Source organism: Gymnoscopelus microlampas, assembly GCF_963454915.1.
Source record: "Gymnoscopelus microlampas genome assembly, chromosome: 14".
Classification (NCBI taxonomy): Eukaryota; Metazoa; Chordata; class Actinopteri; order Myctophiformes; family Myctophidae; genus Gymnoscopelus; species Gymnoscopelus microlampas.
In genome coordinates this window covers 16,322,944-16,339,923 of record NC_139951.1, presented here as the reverse complement: position 1 = coordinate 16,339,923, position 16,980 = coordinate 16,322,944, and the positions used below count along the sequence as shown (strand labels likewise).

Sequence of the window (16,980 nt, the reverse complement as noted above, 5' to 3'; positions counted from 1 at the left end):
GGAATCCTCAGGATGTAGCGTGTGTGTCAGTGAGCGTGTATATACTATACTAGACGTACAGTAGGTGTGACGGATACGCGGCCGTCACACCTACGTCGCACCGACAATCCGACCGATATGCCCATATATGGAGATCTCTGTATCTGTCAGTCCTTGTCCCTTTTATGCCCATTTATGGAGATCAGTATATCACCATATACGGGCATTCCCCCTTTTGTGCCCCTATATGGAACTGACTGATTTGTTTGCGCCTGATGCCATGACGACACTTTGTCATCAATAATAAGCTTGTTCCTCATTGACTTCTCTCATCATTACCAGACAGGTGTATTTGCACAAGTTAGAGCTTTGAATGGCCCTCCCAGTTGGATATAGACGAATCCACAGACGCGCTGCCTGTAGGCAGTCATAGCTGCGGTGTCAACGCACCTACACCGCGACACCGCAGCAATGGCCGCCTACAGGCAGCTACAGGCAGCGCGTCTGTGGATTCGTCTACAGTAGACCAAAGAGAAAAACAACCTGAAATGGAACATGACATGGTTGTCTGTCTGTCTAAATATTAAATAAATTCCATGCTTTGGAACTTTTTGGAACCATAATCAAAGAGTTTTGGGACCATTTGGAGACTAATAAATCTCATCATAATGCAAAATAATTGACAGTGCAAAATTAAAAAAGAAGAGCCTAAGAAGGCAAGCAAGATGGCAAGCAAGGCACAACCACTTAAGCCCTACATACTTTGTTGTATGACAAATAGCAAAAATTGAAAATCTACAAGCTCACAGGCATAACAACAATAAGATGGATTCCCGTATAGGAGCGATGGTCATTCTTGATACTGATTGTGGATTCAGGGCCACTGCCTTCTGCAGTGCAGGTCTTTAGGGGCGACAGAATGGGCGTTATGACACCGAGGACCTGCAGTCAGTGACTATCCACTGCAGGGTTGCCATGATGCTGCCAATGGCCTGCAGACTGGTGTTTTGGTCCATCGTGCGCAAGTTTGCATACTATATACACACACACACACTGAGATATGCAAATGCAGCAGCGTAGTATAAACATACAGCTATGCAAACAACTGCATCCATTCCATTACTGTAACTAACTTCTTTATATCCAATATACAATATGAGCAGGTAGAAAAGGTAGATGCAAGCACACGCAGTCACGCGCGCACGCACACATACGCGCACACACACACGCACGCACGCACGCACGCGCACACACACATACTATACAACGAGTGTCGTTGTACCAAACATGCACTCCAGTAAAGGCAAATAGCAATTACACCAGTAGAACAATAACCTACTCGTTCAGTGGCATGCGTGTTTGGAGGTATTGATAATCAATATCTTTTCATCCTATAGAGCTATGTAGGGCAGTCTTGAATCCTTTGCTGTCTCTGCAGTACACACACACACACACGCACACGCACAGCACACACGCTCACACACACACACACACACACACACACACACACACACACACACACACACACACACACACACACACACGCACACGCACACACACATCCCAACAACTAGCCTAATCTCTTCTCTGGTTGTCGTGTCTTCAAATAGTATCTGACCACAGAGAGACCCACACTGCAGCAAACCTTATCTACTGTCCTGTCTCCTCTCCTGTCTCTTGACTTTCAGGAGGGACACACACACACACACACACGCACATCGACTGCTCTGTTCCATCCCGTTGTTCCGTCTCCTCCTATACTGTATTTGACGGCGATCCCCCAGTGAGTGTTTTGTGAGATCACGGCGCGTTTGAGTCAAGCTTAGCAAGTTTATTAAGTGTTTTTGTGTCCCTGTACATCTGAAACCAGGTCACCTCCTCCAGTACTGGGCTTTAGTAAACAATATGTACAGAACTGCTGCTGAAAGATATGTTATTATACCTGTCTAAAACAAGACCCTAACCATAACTCTTATTTCTGTTACGGTACATTCAGTATTTTTATTGTATTATTATGATAGCACAGTTCCACCAGCGTTTCGCTGCTTGTACATGTATGTATAAGTAAGTGACCAATAAAACCCTTCTTGATGCTATAGTATACTACCACCTGGGCATGATATATGCTACAGCTATTCTCAACATTTGTCATTTCAAGGACCCCCAGTTTGATATGCATTAAACCATGGACCCAGGCTATTTAATGCAACATTTATCTACACTGTAAAGTCCTCAGGGTTAATTTAACCAAATGAACCCTAAACCCTTGCATCCCCCAGTATAATAGGGGAACATTTGACGAACATTGATCGGCTATTTTCAGTGAAGCGATTTGTTGTGAGGGAAAAATGGAGGGGGCCAAGTACAGGCCCCTGGGGGACCCTGGTCAACGAAGTATATATAGGGTTTAAATGATTACACCTGAGCGTGTACAAATGGAACCAAATGGACCGTTACAGGCCCATTTGGTTCCCATTTGTACACTCTCAGAATTACAGACCCATATGGGTCCATTTTGTTTTTAACCCCAACTCAATGGCCTTAGGGTTAAAGTGTCCGTCCGTCCGTCCGTCCGTCCGTCCGTCCGTCCGTCCGTCCGTCCGTCCGTCCGTCCCCCCCGTCCGTCCGCCCCCCCCCGAGGCTGGGGGTTCGGGGTTTGATTCCCCGGCTGGGTCATACCAAAGACTATAAAAATGGTGCTTGGCAGGCACTCAGCATCAAGGGTTGGCTTATAATAATAATAATAATAATACATTTTATTTGTATTGCACTTTACATTTGAAACAAACCTCAAAGTGCTACAGTACATAATAAAACAAGATAGAAAACCATTTGCAGAAATCAAAAAGTAAAAACAGGTTAAAAACACATTTAAAAAGGAGAGGCAGGGTTATTAAAACTGGCTTAAAAAGCTAACCAAATGCTTTGTTAAAATGGTAAGTTTTTAGTGCTCTCTTAAAAGTGTTCACAGATTGAGGAGCTCTGAGATGGTCTGGGAGTGAGTTCCACAGCCGGGGGGCAGCTGCACAAAAAGCTCGATCTCCCATAGTACGGAGGTTGGTGTGCCGTTCCTTGAGCTTGTTGGTATTTCCGGATCGGAGGCTGCGGGTGGCGGTCTGTGGTTCGATCAATTCCTTGAGGTAGGGGGGGCATTTCCGTAGATGCACTGGTGGGTTAACAGGGTGATTTTGAATTCTGTCCGGGAGGAGATGGGAAGCCAGTGCAGTGATTTGAGAATGGGGGTGATGTGATCGTATTTGCGCACTCTCGTCAGGATCCTAGCAGCGCTGTTCTGAACGTATTGGAGCTTTTGAAGGCTCTTGCTGGGGATCCCGACGAGAAGTGCATTACAGTAGTCCAACCTGGAGGAGACAAAGGCGTGGACCAACTTTTCGGCGTCAGGAAGAGTGAGGGTGGGGCGGAGTTTAGCTATATTTCTAAGGTGGAAGAAGGATGTTTTGCAGAGGTGCTTGATGTGGGTCTCATAGTTGAGGCGGGGGTCCATTTTGACGCCCAGGTTGGTAACAACTGATGAGAGGGGAAGGTCCTGGCCAGAGAAGGTGATGCTTGTTATGGGGGATGATTTAACTTGGTGTGGGGTGCCGATGAGAATGGCCTCGGTTTTGGAGCTGTTGAGTTGAAGAAAGTTGTGTTTCATCCACGCCTTTATCTCCTCCAGGCAGATGGTGATTATGGATGAAGGTGATGGTGACGGGGATGGCAGTGGGACTGCAGAGCGGGGGGGACAGGGGGGGTCCATTTTTATGTAGAGCTGTGTGTCATCAGCATAGCAATGGAATGATAGTCCATGCCTGCTGATGACACGGCCGAGGGGGAGCATATACAGGGTGAATAGGGTGGGGCCAAGCACGGATCCTTGGGGGACACCACAGGTGACAGGTTGGGTGGGGGAATGAGCACCTCCCATGGAGACGCACTCGGTCCTTCCGGTCAGGTAGGACCGGAACCAGTCCAGGGAGGTATCACAGAGTCCGATGGTGGAGTGGAGGCGATTGAGGAGGATGGTGTGATCAACAGTGTCAAAAGCTGCAGTGAGGTCCAGGAGGATGAGTGAGGATGTCGTTTTGACCCTGACCAGTGCTGTTTCGGTACTGTTAGCGGAGCGGAAACCAGACTGGAATTTTTCGGAGATGTGGTTATTGTTGAGGTGGTGTTGCAGTTGGGTGGCGACTATTTTTTCCAGCACCTTGGAGAGGAATGGTAGGTTTGAGATGGGCCTGTAATTTGCTAGAACGTCCGGGTCTAAGGTGGGTTTTTTGAGGAGGGGAGTGATAATGGCCGTTTTTAGAGCTGATGGAACGTGACCGGATTGTAGGGAATGGTTTATTGCTTTGGTGATCAGGGGGCTTATGGCTTGGATGTGTGATTTGACCAGGGCTGTGGGAAAGGGGTCCAGAGTGCATGTGGAAGGCTTCATCCGGCTGATGGTGTCCTCAACCTCTTGCTGCGTGGTGGGAGAAAAACAGCAGAGAGGCTGGGAGGCCCCAGACTGTGGGATGGCAGTTGGAGCAGATGGAGAGGGGGGGCCGGAGAGGGAGGAACGTATAGTGTCAACTTTGGTTCTGAAGAAGACCATGAAGTCGTTGCACTGTTCTGCAGTGATGGCTCTGTTTGAAGGGGGTTGAGGTTTTAGGAAGTGATTTATGGTTGGGGGTAAGTCCCTGCAACAGGGATGTGGGATGTACATTAAGCCACCTCCCGCTACAGGAATATACTGTATGCTCCTGACCTATGGGCCACATGGCTCAGGAACCATTGGTTGCCAAGGCTATTTAAGTGGTTATTCTGACCAATCTATTAAGTCGATTATACAATATTTTATTTTCTTCGCGTAGATTCATTGATTAAAATGTTTAATAAAAATAATGAAACAAACATGCTTCTCGGTTATTTGATTAATTTAAAAGGTAATCGATAGAATAATCGCTGAGAAGATGTCAATAGTTGCAGCTCTAAGTCCAAGGTTCTACCAAAGTTCAACATCACTTTAAACACGCATGTCTCTGTCATTTTGTCTCCTGCTCTCTCTCTGTCTCTCTTGTTTTCTGTCTCCCTGTCTCTCTGTCTCTCTCTGTCCCTGTCTCTCTCTGTGTCTCTATGTGTCTCTCTGTCTCTCTCTGTCTCTCTCTCTCTCTCTCTCTCTCTCTCTCTCTCTCCTCTCTCTCTCTCTCTCTCTCTCTCTCTCTCTCTCTCTCTCTCTCTCTCTCTCTCTCTCTCTCTCTCTCTCTCTCTCTCTTTCTCGTTGTCTCTTCATACCACAGTCGGCTGGTTGACTGACCTCACATACAATTAAAAAAGTGCAGGTCCCTGTTGAATAATTGAAAGCTGGTGGTCCGGCTGATTGGCTGATTCATAATTAATGTGCGTTAATGTCTGTTTAACACACTGGGTAAAAGAGCTGGTCAGAGACTGTGGTCACGCACACGCACGCACGCACGCACGCACGCACGCACGCACGCACGCACGCACGCACGCACGCACGCACGCACGCACGCACACACACACACACACACACACACACACACACACACACACACACACACACACACACACACACACACACACACACACACACACACACACACACACACACACACACACACACACACACACACACACACACACAGACAGTGTAGAGACACTCGACTCTCACACAGACTGGGGGTGTGTGTGTGTGAGAGAGAGAGACAGAGAGAGAGAGTGGGAGAGAGAGCATCTGGGTGCGCGGCTACACATGTTGAGTGTCTGCACTCTGCAGTAATCCATGTTGTGCACTCATTTGTTGGTGACAACTACTTGAATTATAGATTCATCGATCGGCATACATTTGTATTGGAGCGTGTGTGTGTGTGTGTGTGTGTGTGTGTGTGTGTGTGTGTGTGTGTGTGTGTGTGTGTGTGTGTGTGTGTGTGTGTGTGCAATATGCATGCATGTGTGCGTGCGTTTGTGTGTGTGTGTGTGTGTGTGTGTGTGTGTGTGTGTGTGTGTGTGTGTGTGTGTGTGTGTGTGTGTGTGTGTGATACGGACAGCTGACCTGAGACAGGAATGGCTGAGGTTTAGGGTTGGAGGAAGTGATGGATGGATGGATGAATGAGAGAAGGAGAGAGACCCCCCCCCCCCCCCCCTCCCGTAGGATCACAGCGGAGGAGAGAGAGTGTAGGGAGAGACTTTGAACATCCTGCTAGCTTTGAACATGACCTTTCACAGAGATGGAAGGCATTTGGAGAGAGAGCGAGAGAGAGAGAGAGAGAGAGACAAACAGAAAAGAACCAGAGACCACCAGCGTAGCATGAGCCTCATCGACTATATCCAGGAAATCATGCACCAAAAGGTCCACACAGTGACCGAATGAGGTCCTTTGTATTTCTTTTTCATGGTGTTGAATGTTTATGTTGTCCCTAATAGCTAGTGCATTTGGTGAGGGTCAAGTACTGTACGAAAAAAACAACGTAAAAATGTGTGATCTTGTTTTGAAAGCCCCACTAGCAGCCCCTAGAGACATGCTGCTCCTTGCACCCAACCGGAACGTTTGGCTAAAGGGTGGTGGCGCTAGGCCAGGGGGACACCGACATCAGTAGGGTTCATCCTAAAAACGATCCACAGTTTGTGTCAGTAGCTCAATGCTGTTCGCTTTCTTTGTGCAACTCGATTGTGTTATGACGATTAGGCTATGGTGTCCCGGTTTATTACATCCCCATGACGTGTGTGTGTGTGTGTGTGTGTGTGTGTGTGTGTGTGTGTGTGTGTGTGTGTGTGTGTGTGTGTGTGTGTGTGTGTGTGTGTGTGTGTGTGTGTGTGTGTGTGTGTGTGTGTGTGTGTGTGTGTGTGTGTGTGTGTGTGTGTGTGTGTGTGTGTGTGTGTGTGTGTGTGTGCGTGCGTGCGTGCGTGCGTGCGTGCGTGCGTGCGTGCGTGCGTGCGTGCGTGCGTGTGTGTGTGCGCGCGCTTGCGTAGCAGTAGTTATTATTATTTTCTTATATAACATTAATTTGACCACTGAGAGTAAAATCTCTCTTACAAGGGAGACCAGGACTAGAAAGGCAGCAGTAAACAAAGTTGCAACACAGCAAAGAAAAACATATTCAGCAAAGTGTTATTGTTGATGATGCTGGGGAGTTCAATGCCCAGGAGCCCATAATAAGGCAGTTCCATGGCATTAGATATTGTGTGTGCAAGTGAAAATGTTGGCCAAAGGGTGGCGCTATACTGGGAGAAAGGCCTTGGCATCACCAAAATCAGTAGGGTTCATCCTGCAGGGACCATGAATGTACTCTGCTCTGGATGCATTATTATTACTATTATTATTACTCAACAACTTGGCAATCTGCCCTTTCAATCTTGAGATATATTTCAATAAGATGTTGTGACTCGACAAAAGTTCACAGGGTCACCAAAATCATTAAGTGTCATCCTCCATTGAGCATGTGCTGTGTGTATCATGACAATCCAATCTTGTGATAATGTGCACTTCAGACGGTGCAGGACGGCTTCCAAAATTAGCCCAGTTGGTCCCTGATTGGCTCAGTTAAATATAGGACTGCCCCCTAACCGGACTTGACCCGGACTTGACCTACTGTACTCGTGCTCACTCTCTAATAGACAGTAGGCTGACCTAGTGAGCTACAGCAGCATATATACCACATGATGGAGAGAAAACCCATGGTTCAAGACTTATAAGCCTAAAGTGGGCTGTTATAGCGCCACCACAAGGTCGATTGTTGTTATACATTTCTTTCTGCTTAGGGCACAAAATGATAGATTGCACTGAATGCTGAACCACAAATGTAAAGTAAATTGCACAAGTGTTCGCACAAAACAATCTGTTGGAAGAAGTGAGATTTGGAGAGTCGGCAAGTAGTATAGGGGAGGAAAGGACAGAACAGAAGAAGACAGATGAAGAAGAAGAAGCTGGTGCAGATCAGAGCCAAAGAGAAAGAAACAGAGAACATTCTGTACGATAGTAGAACAAGAATCACATACGAGAATAGAAGATCCAGGGTCAAGGGTTACGCTGCTGAGTGAGAGCTAAACTCTTCCTCACGGCCATGAGAAAATCTTGAGCTATTCTTCATAAATACCTTCCACATTAAAAGTTAACCATTCCTAGATTGAAAAACATGTTTTTCAAAAAGGACAGGACTATTGTGAAAAATAAAAAGGTTTGTTCAGTATTGTTCAGCATTTTTCAAATCCACAAAAGTACGCCTTTATGACCGGCAAAACAGACTGGAGACATATAAGAGCATGAGAAAATGTATAGTAACTGGCATTATGTTGATACATATTTACAGTACATATTACAAATACAGTAGGTAGGTGGCCAGTTTCACTTTCAAAACCTTTGCATCATGCATGTCACACAAACAGAATGTGTTTTGTTGATATAACAAGTTTGTTCATAGAGTCCTATCCACAAATCCACCATTTAACTTCCACAATCCACATTATCAAAACCACTGGTGTTGTGTGCCGCATTCTGTTTGTGTGACATGCATGATGCAAAGGTTTTGAAAGTGAAACTGGTCAAAGTCACTGGCCACCTACTGTATGTACATATTTCTTTATGGTAAATATTGATGATTTATTGGGATGTCAACGAATGCCACCTGCACATAAACAAGAAATAAAAAAAATGTCAGATAAGGCAATGAAAAAGCTGTCAGTCATTCATTTATGTGCAGGCTTGCAATAGAGAGTTATGAGGTGTGGGCATGATGATGAGGAAGATGAGAGAGAGAATGGGTGAGAAATAAATATAACAGGGAGAGAGTGACAGATCCATGGAACAGTCTCTCGTCCATTCATCAAAGTGCCCCACTGGCAGCCTGTTTAAAGTGCTGTTTGTATGCAGAGCAGGCCTGTGCTCATTGGCCAATCACTCACAGTTATCCAGAGGTAAAAGGACCAATTACACATCAGAGATGGGGATGGAGGGCCCTAGAATGTCCATTAGTTCTCGTTTTTCCTCTTCGTGTCCTTCTCTCCCTCTGAACTTTTTTCGCTTTGTCTGTCTCTCTCTCTCTCTCTCTCTCTGTCTCTGTCTCTCCCTCTCTCTCTCTCTCTCTCTCTCTCTCTCTCTCTCTCTCTCTCTCTCTCTTTAAACTGAGGTCAGAGCTGTACAGTATATTGGTGGACTGATAGTTTGAGTCACACTCATATAAATGTGAGCTGATCTGAGCCGTATATAACTGAATTGAACTGAATTGAAACCTCCATTTTCACCACGTGGACTCTAGTGTCCCTTATTCTGGAGCGAACATTTGGTGTGCAGGGAAGAAATGTCTTGACCTAGTATAGAGCCCTGGGGATGTCGGTCAACTAAGTATGGGGTTTAAGTGAATCAGAATCAGTTTTATTTGTCATATCACAGTTTTGCAGGTGTAAAGCAGTGGGTGACATTCTTTTTTCTTCTGTGTATGTGCACGCTCCATCGTTTTGTAGAATTCCATGAGAAGAGAGAGGACAGAGGTAGAGTGAGAGCAAAGGGCAAGAGATAGAAAACAGGTTAAATCGAACAAATAAAGATACAAAACATTATATATATACGGTAGCTAGTGGTGAGTATATCGGTAGAAGGATGCTGAGATGGAACTGCCAGGCAGGAGGCCTAGAGGAAGACCAAAGAGGAAATGTATGGATGTAGTGAAAGAGGACATGAAGTTAGTTGGTGTGAGAGAAAAGGAGGCAGAGGACAGGGTGAGATGGAGGCAGATGATTCGCTGTGGCGAACCCTGAAGGGAACAGCCGAAAGGAAAAGAAAGAATATACAGATAGTGTATGCGAAAGCACATTATATTTGAAACGGTAGCATCATATGGTGAAAAGAAAAGTAGCAGCAGGTTCAAGTTTGTGCAGCATTGAAAGGTAAAAGAACACCTATTTCACATGGTTAAAAATCACCTAAGGCAGGCGGTGTTCATGCATTGTTCAAAAGTGTGGTTAACAGCATCAACAGGTATTGTTTTAGTAGTCAGTAGGTTACGTTAGCAGATGGCATGTTGGGGTTTAAAGATGTATAGGAGGATAGTTCTAGGGCTTCACAACTATATTGTAAATGATGTGGCGTTATTAGTTCCGACAACAAACTGTGATCAATTTAGCAGATTCTAAAACATTTAATTAAATTGATACCAATCCTTTTGATGTGCACCTTGTCGCGCAATGAACACAAGCTTTCTGATATTCATGAGCATAGAGTACATAAAAGAGATGTATTTTCTAGTATGACAACATGGATTTAAAGATCTTATCATATCTGTTTTCTGGCATGTGCTCAGTTACTTTACCCTGCCTGTCCTGGCCCTCGTGTTTCTTATGTATTTCATCCACCATGTTGTTTTTACCATCATTTGTTGGCAGAATTCCTCTGAGCTGTATTAGCTGGCACAGATATGCTGTAGCACGGCTTCTGTTTCCTGCAGCCATTAAATGCCAACTAGGCAGCCCAAGGTCAAGACAAACATGTTTTGTGTGGCTAGACCAGCCAGCGCTAATTCACAGGCCAAAGGCATACAGACAGGTACGTCTGTTCACGCAGACAGTCACGTAGACAGGCCCATTAACAATCAGACAGATAGTTGGAATGATAGACAGCCACACGCACGCACGCATGCACGCACGCACGCTCGCAGGCAAATTCACGCATACGCACACAGATGGGAAGGAAAAAGACAGGCAGACACAAAAATGAGACAGAAGAAGAAAGAATAGGCAATTACTGTGGTCAGGAGGTCAGACAAGTCATCCTTGTATTTTGACTTACAACAGCAGTCTCAGTTTCTTTGAAAAAAGAAAGAAAGTAGAAAATACAGTCATGGTTTTTAACCACCTTCAAGCCAGTGTCCTTATTTTGGTCATGTCATTATAGATAAAAATGTTCAAAAAATGTAAGTAATTATTTTTCCAAGAATTAAAAACAAATAGCAGATCTACAAGCTCACAACACGTCTATTAATCTTATGACAAAGTGCATAGGGCGTAAGTGGCTAAGTGTGATGAAGCACTGAGACTGAATACCATCAACCCTTTGTACAATACCATGTTAAGTGGAACGGTGAGATGAAAGCAACTAAATTCTGCTTATTTCAGATTTTAAAGTCCTCCATTCATAAATGAGTTTTTTAGACAGTTAACTCCTCTTGGACTTACTTTTGCCAGTTTCACATTCTTCCACTGGAGGTAGAAGAATGCTTCTCTGTACTTACTCGAAATCTGAGCCGGCTGTGTGATGCATAGAGCTATATAATATCTGGAAACTGAACTGAAAATCCCCACCCACTCATTTCAATGAAAGTTTCATTGTAATTTCAATGAAACTCATTTCAATGAAGGTTGCCCACCCAGCGCATAATCCCTGCTTCAATCAGCCCTCCTGGTCCTGGGGGCTTGGTGTGATGTCACCAATCCTGTGAACCTATCATGGTCCAATAAAAGCTTAAGATGTCCGCCCGAACCCGACCGGTCTTTATTTCTCACATGTTTCACAGTCTCATGACCGGATTCGGGTTTACATTTAACATGTATATATTTGTTCCATATTTTCATAAATAAAGCCAGTTGGAAAAAGGTAGAATGACTCCTCTTCTTGACAAATAACTAATCCTACATACAATGTAAGATTTAATGAGGAGAAAAATGGCTTCTGCCGCTGTCAATTAGAGAAACTAATTTAGAATAATGTCAGGCTATAACCCGAACCAGGCTGGTTCAGGTTTAAAAAGAAATATTGAGGAGGTGCAGTCTTGGGTTGGGTAAGGTTCAGACATCATTTCTTCTGGCCTGGGCCTTCTCAGGCTCAACTTTTCGGGCCCTGATTAAAACTCTATGTCCAATATGCAAATAAGCCACCTCAAACCACTTTGCTTTGAGCAGCAGTGCTGGGTGGGGCACGACTCGCACGAGGCATGTGATATTTGCATCTTACAATATTCATAGCTTTCTCAATGAGGGGTAAAGTGTTGACGTGCTTCCAGACCCCTTTCAGAGTTTTTTTAATTATAATTATAATTATTTTAACCTTAAGGTTTTTTTTGGTCTTTTGTGAGCATTTATTTGACAAGGTACAGTGGAGAGAGACAGGAAACATGGAGAGAGTGGTCAGGTCCATGTGGTACACGGCCTAACCCCACACCTATTGGGTCACCCCCTGCGATAAATCATGTAAAACCAAAGTAATCATTGCAGAGTATTTTTATAGACTTAAAAACGTGTCTGGAGGGGAACTTGTGAAACAGTGATGAAACGGTTCACCCGGAGGGGAAACCCCCTCAGGGGTTTAGGCTTTACCTAAACTCTCCTGTTGAACCTGGATAAACGGTGGACTGGCACTGGACTCACGGGTCAAGTGCTGGGTAGTTGCCGCTTTGCTGCACTAGGCAGTGTGTGTGTGTGTGTGTGTGTGTGTGTGTGTGTGTGTGTGTGTGTGTGTGTGGGTGTGTGTGTGTGTGTGTGTGTGTGTGTGGCGCGGGAAGGTGGGTGATGTCAGATGCCTCAGACTGACCATTACTGCAGTCTGCTTCTGCAAAGCACTTTAGTCGATCTTGGTCGTTTTTGAATGTGCTGTATAAATCAAGTTTGAGTTGAGTTGAGAACAGAAGATGAAGACGAAGAAGAAGAAGAAGAAGAGGAAGAAGAAGAAGACAGTGATGGACAGAGAGAATGGGGGCAAGGAGAGATGGTAATGTGTGTAGGAGGAAAGTGTTACAGAACATGAGGAGGTCCATGGTAAAGGACTTGTAAAGGCTTATTTCTGTACCACCTCTCTCTCTCTTTCTTTCTTTTTTTCTCTCTCTCTCTCTGTCTGTCAGTCAGTCAGTCAGTCAGTCAGTCATTCCATTTCACGCGTGCATGCTACACTCAGCCACATCTCTCTCTCTCTCTCTCTCTCTCTCTCTCTCTCTCTCTCTCTCTCTCTCCCTCTCTCTCTCTCTGCAGTGCTCTTATGTAATCTGATTGATCTGAGGGGAATGTTCTAATGCGCTGTGCGAAGCAGATGGGAGGCAGCTGCAGATAGGAGGAGAGAGGAGAGGAGAGGAGATGATAGGAGAGGAGATAACTGGGAGGATGTGGGGAGACGAAAGGAGAGGAGATGATGAGAGAACAAGGAGGTGATGAGAGAAGGGGACAGGCGACAGGACGGGACGGGGGGGGGAGGTGAAGAGGGCATAATGACACGACAGCGTTGTAGAATTGATATTCTAACCTCAGTTTGTATTTGATTGACATCAGGCAAGAACTGCTGGGTGTCTAGAGACTGAGGACAATCTCCCAACGTCCATGGTTAAAACTGTCAGGAAACAATAAAAAAAACACCTGCTTAACCAGGGTTTCATGTTGGTGTGGCATGTGGATAAAGCCACACGTTTCACTGCTTCACCTGAGTGAGTGACAAATAAAACCCTGGTTCTGCAATGCAGAAAGCAACAACTTTACAATATAACAAGAGAAGAATAACAATAATACTGGATAATACAATTTTACAATGTAATAATACAATTTTAAAGACATGGTTGGTTTCCAAATCCGTTTTAAGCGGGTTCATGTGTGCTGTCTGCTGTTGCGTTTAGAAATCTCCAGAGGCAATTGGTAGGCAGAGATCTCTGATTGTCTGCTATCACGAAACCGCCCTAAGCGGCAAGCGTGCCATCCGGTCCTACTCTCATTCCTCCATCCATCTATCCATCCTTCCATGCCCTGACAGCCATTCATCCATGCATGCATCCATCCATCCATCTATCCTCCCCTCCACTAATAAAAAGGATTAGGGAAGCAAAACAGGATTAGTGTAGATATTACATCCCATTGTTTTGTAATTGGTATTAGAGCACAGGGCCTATAGTGGACATGTAATCTTATCTGGATTATTCTGCGTACTTACATAGTGTTTACTGCCTACAGGCTACCCATCTGTCTCTAAACCGTTGAAGAACAGAAGTCACACAGGGGCAATTAAATATCTCCGAAACACTTTTGTATATTGAAATTCTTATTATTATAAGAATAATCGTATTATTTTATGCTCACTTTATTCAATGATTTTAATGAATACATTTTTTGGGGAATATGCAACCAGGCATATACTGTAGTGCAGGGGTGGGCAACTTTGATGATGTAGAGGGCCACTATATTTCCACACTCACTCCAGAGGGCCACATTGCATATACTGTCGGGCAGACACCTCTTATCTCCATATTTTAACTTTTTTCGTAAATTAATGCCGTACTTAACCATTCTGTGTCACACAAAAGTAGCAAAAATAGCCGATCTACAAGCTCGAAATCGCGTCGCGCTGAGCTTGTAGATCGGCTATTTTTACCGCTTTTGAATTGGAATCCTGAAAAGTAACATTTTTATTTAATTTCAAATGCATTTGTATGAACTTAAATACAAATACATTGGACATAAAAAAGACAATAGAATTTTGATACTAGTCATTAAGAATACTGATATATCATCAGTATTCCGATATTAACCAGTTGCCCATGTATGCTGTAGTGTAACTACATCACAGGATGTAGACTTATGAATGCATGTATTTTGAATCATAGTCTGTTTTTTGTAAATGCATTTGTCATCGCAGTAGAAGTGTTACTACACTGGCATGCCACTCACCTGATAAATGGACTGTCGACATTGTGTCAACATTTTTAGCATTCTTCATTCATACTAATGGCTACGGCTCGTCGCAAGCTTATGAGGGAATTACTTACAATGACAGGAAGCTGTGATATGGAAAACAAATGTATAGCCCTTTCCGCTATGGTCTGATAAGTGTTGGGTGGAAATAAATGGGCTAACATTCAACATGTCTGCTAATATATCTCTAATATACTGTATATTGAAGGCTTAAAAAGCCGTCTGAGGCCTCATGTTGGCTCAGTGGAATAAATCATTTACAATACAGCTCTTGGCAATGATGTTGCAAAAGATGTTGGGTTTGATGTTGAATATGGCTCCCTCTCCTTCAACCTAGCTGGATCGCTTTACTACAGTTGCTAGTTTTTCACATTTTATCCCCAATTTTGGCTATGCCAATTCCCCATGTATGCGGTCCATAATGGTTGCCAACTCCCCCCACTGTTGTCCTGGGGAGGGTGTAGACAACAACACGCCTCCTCCGATACACATGGAGTTACCAGCTGCTCCTTGCACCCGACCAACCAACAGAGGTCACTAGTGCAGCGACAAGGACACGATCCCTCGCCTGATTCCCGCCTGTGAAAACGGCCATTATAGACCCTTTTCATAGCGGACATTTTGACAGGTAAACGCAGCTGGAGGTAATAACATCATCAGTTGTGAGGGTGCTTTTTTAGCTGTTAACTGTGTGCCAGCATGGACAGCTCCTGTACAGTTAACTTCATGCTGGCACACGGAAACACCTGTATGAAACAACACACCCTTTGTAGCTCGATTCTTAGCCTTTTAACTATTTATCTCCTAATAAAGTTTATTTTGCGCTATATAGTTTGATGTATTATTATTGTTACCCTTCAGCTGCGTTTACCTGTCAAATGGCTGCTTTGAAAGCGATTTGTTGTGTTTGATGGAACACCTGGGTCAGTGGCCACGCTGGAGGAACTGCGTGAATCAGGGTTTCTGTGGTGGTGGATCCTTTACGAATCCTTTACGCTACCCAGACCTTTATCTCTGGTATGCTGCTTTTTAAGCAGCAAATCCACTTGGCCGACGGTTGGCCAATAACAGTGGCGGGGGTCACTTGCGTTGGGGGTTGTCTGATAGGTGTAGGTCTAGAGGGCTGCTCACACCAAAAATGACAACGAGCGACAAAGCGACGGGCAGCCATTCATTTCCAATGAATACTGGCTTACATTGAGCTACACTGAGCGACGGGACACCTGACGACAACGTCGCAGCGATTTTGCGTCCATGGGCAATATATTTTTCATTGTTTATGCAAATAAGTATCGTCTGGACAACGAGCGACGGCCAATCAGATGACAGATGTGTTTTTCCCCCTCATCCGAATTGTGTTTACTATATAGCTGTTGCAAATGTGAATTGAATAGATATCGGGTAAATACATGGCCCATTTCTCGCGTAAAATGTTCAGAAGCTATTTCTGGTTGTACTACTCCTACTGTATATAGGTGAAATATAGGTAGTTTACACACAAACCCTTGTAGCCAGAACCACCAGAGACGGAGTGATGGATGTCTGCACCGGCTGGCTGCTGCTCATACAGTATGCGTCTGCGGAGCACAGTGGTCTCAACCCCACTAGTATTAATGGCGATATGAATTATAAAAAGCTGATAGAATACATACATCACCTGTTGAGGTGCTGGGCAAAGACAGGACCATGAAAAGGAACCTGCACGGTCAGTCCAGCGCACGTTCGGTTATTAATTATGACATTGCGACTTGGCGACACACATCGACAAATTCATTTTTGGTGTGAGTGGCCCTTGAGGCATACCTCAGAAGTCATAGGCAGGGCTGATTCATCATGTTGAATCAGCCCTGATTGTCGAGTGCTGCGTGCAGTTGAATTTTAAGTAGGAGAATGTGCCTGAGGCGGATCTAACAGAGAGACATATGCATGTAGTTAGTATGGTGGTCTCTGGTCTGTCAACAGTGTCATTTTGAAAACATCAGCTGCACAATTCTGTAGGCTACAGGCAACATTTTGTATACAAAGCTATAGCATATGTAGATATAGGTCTTTAACTAAATGGAAAAACAGTAGGTACAAGAAAACATCACAGTAGCATAGAATTACACATTTCCAAGACAACAATCTGTATTTACTGTAAGCTTTCAACCTTGGTGCTACAACAACAACAACAACAACAACAACAAAAAGGAGAAGGGAGGGGTGCTCAACCACAGTGACAAACCCATTGGTAGCCTTTGGATTGTTCATTATTTTGTCCATGAAATGAGACTTTGTTGGAGGGTTGCAGTCTGTTAACAACATGTCAATTACTGTCTGGTATTACAGTGTTCACAGGACACCAGGGTG

The 16,980-nt window shown here is 44.5% G+C and overlaps 1 protein-coding gene across 1 annotated transcript in view; it reads left to right on the top strand.

Annotated features, from left to right (window-relative positions):
• ryr2a (ryanodine receptor 2a (cardiac)) overlaps positions 1 to 16,980 on the top strand; it is a gene marked incomplete at its 5' end in the record, with an annotated part of 278,974 nt that overhangs the window by 8,428 nt on the left and 253,566 nt on the right. The window lies entirely within an intron of this gene.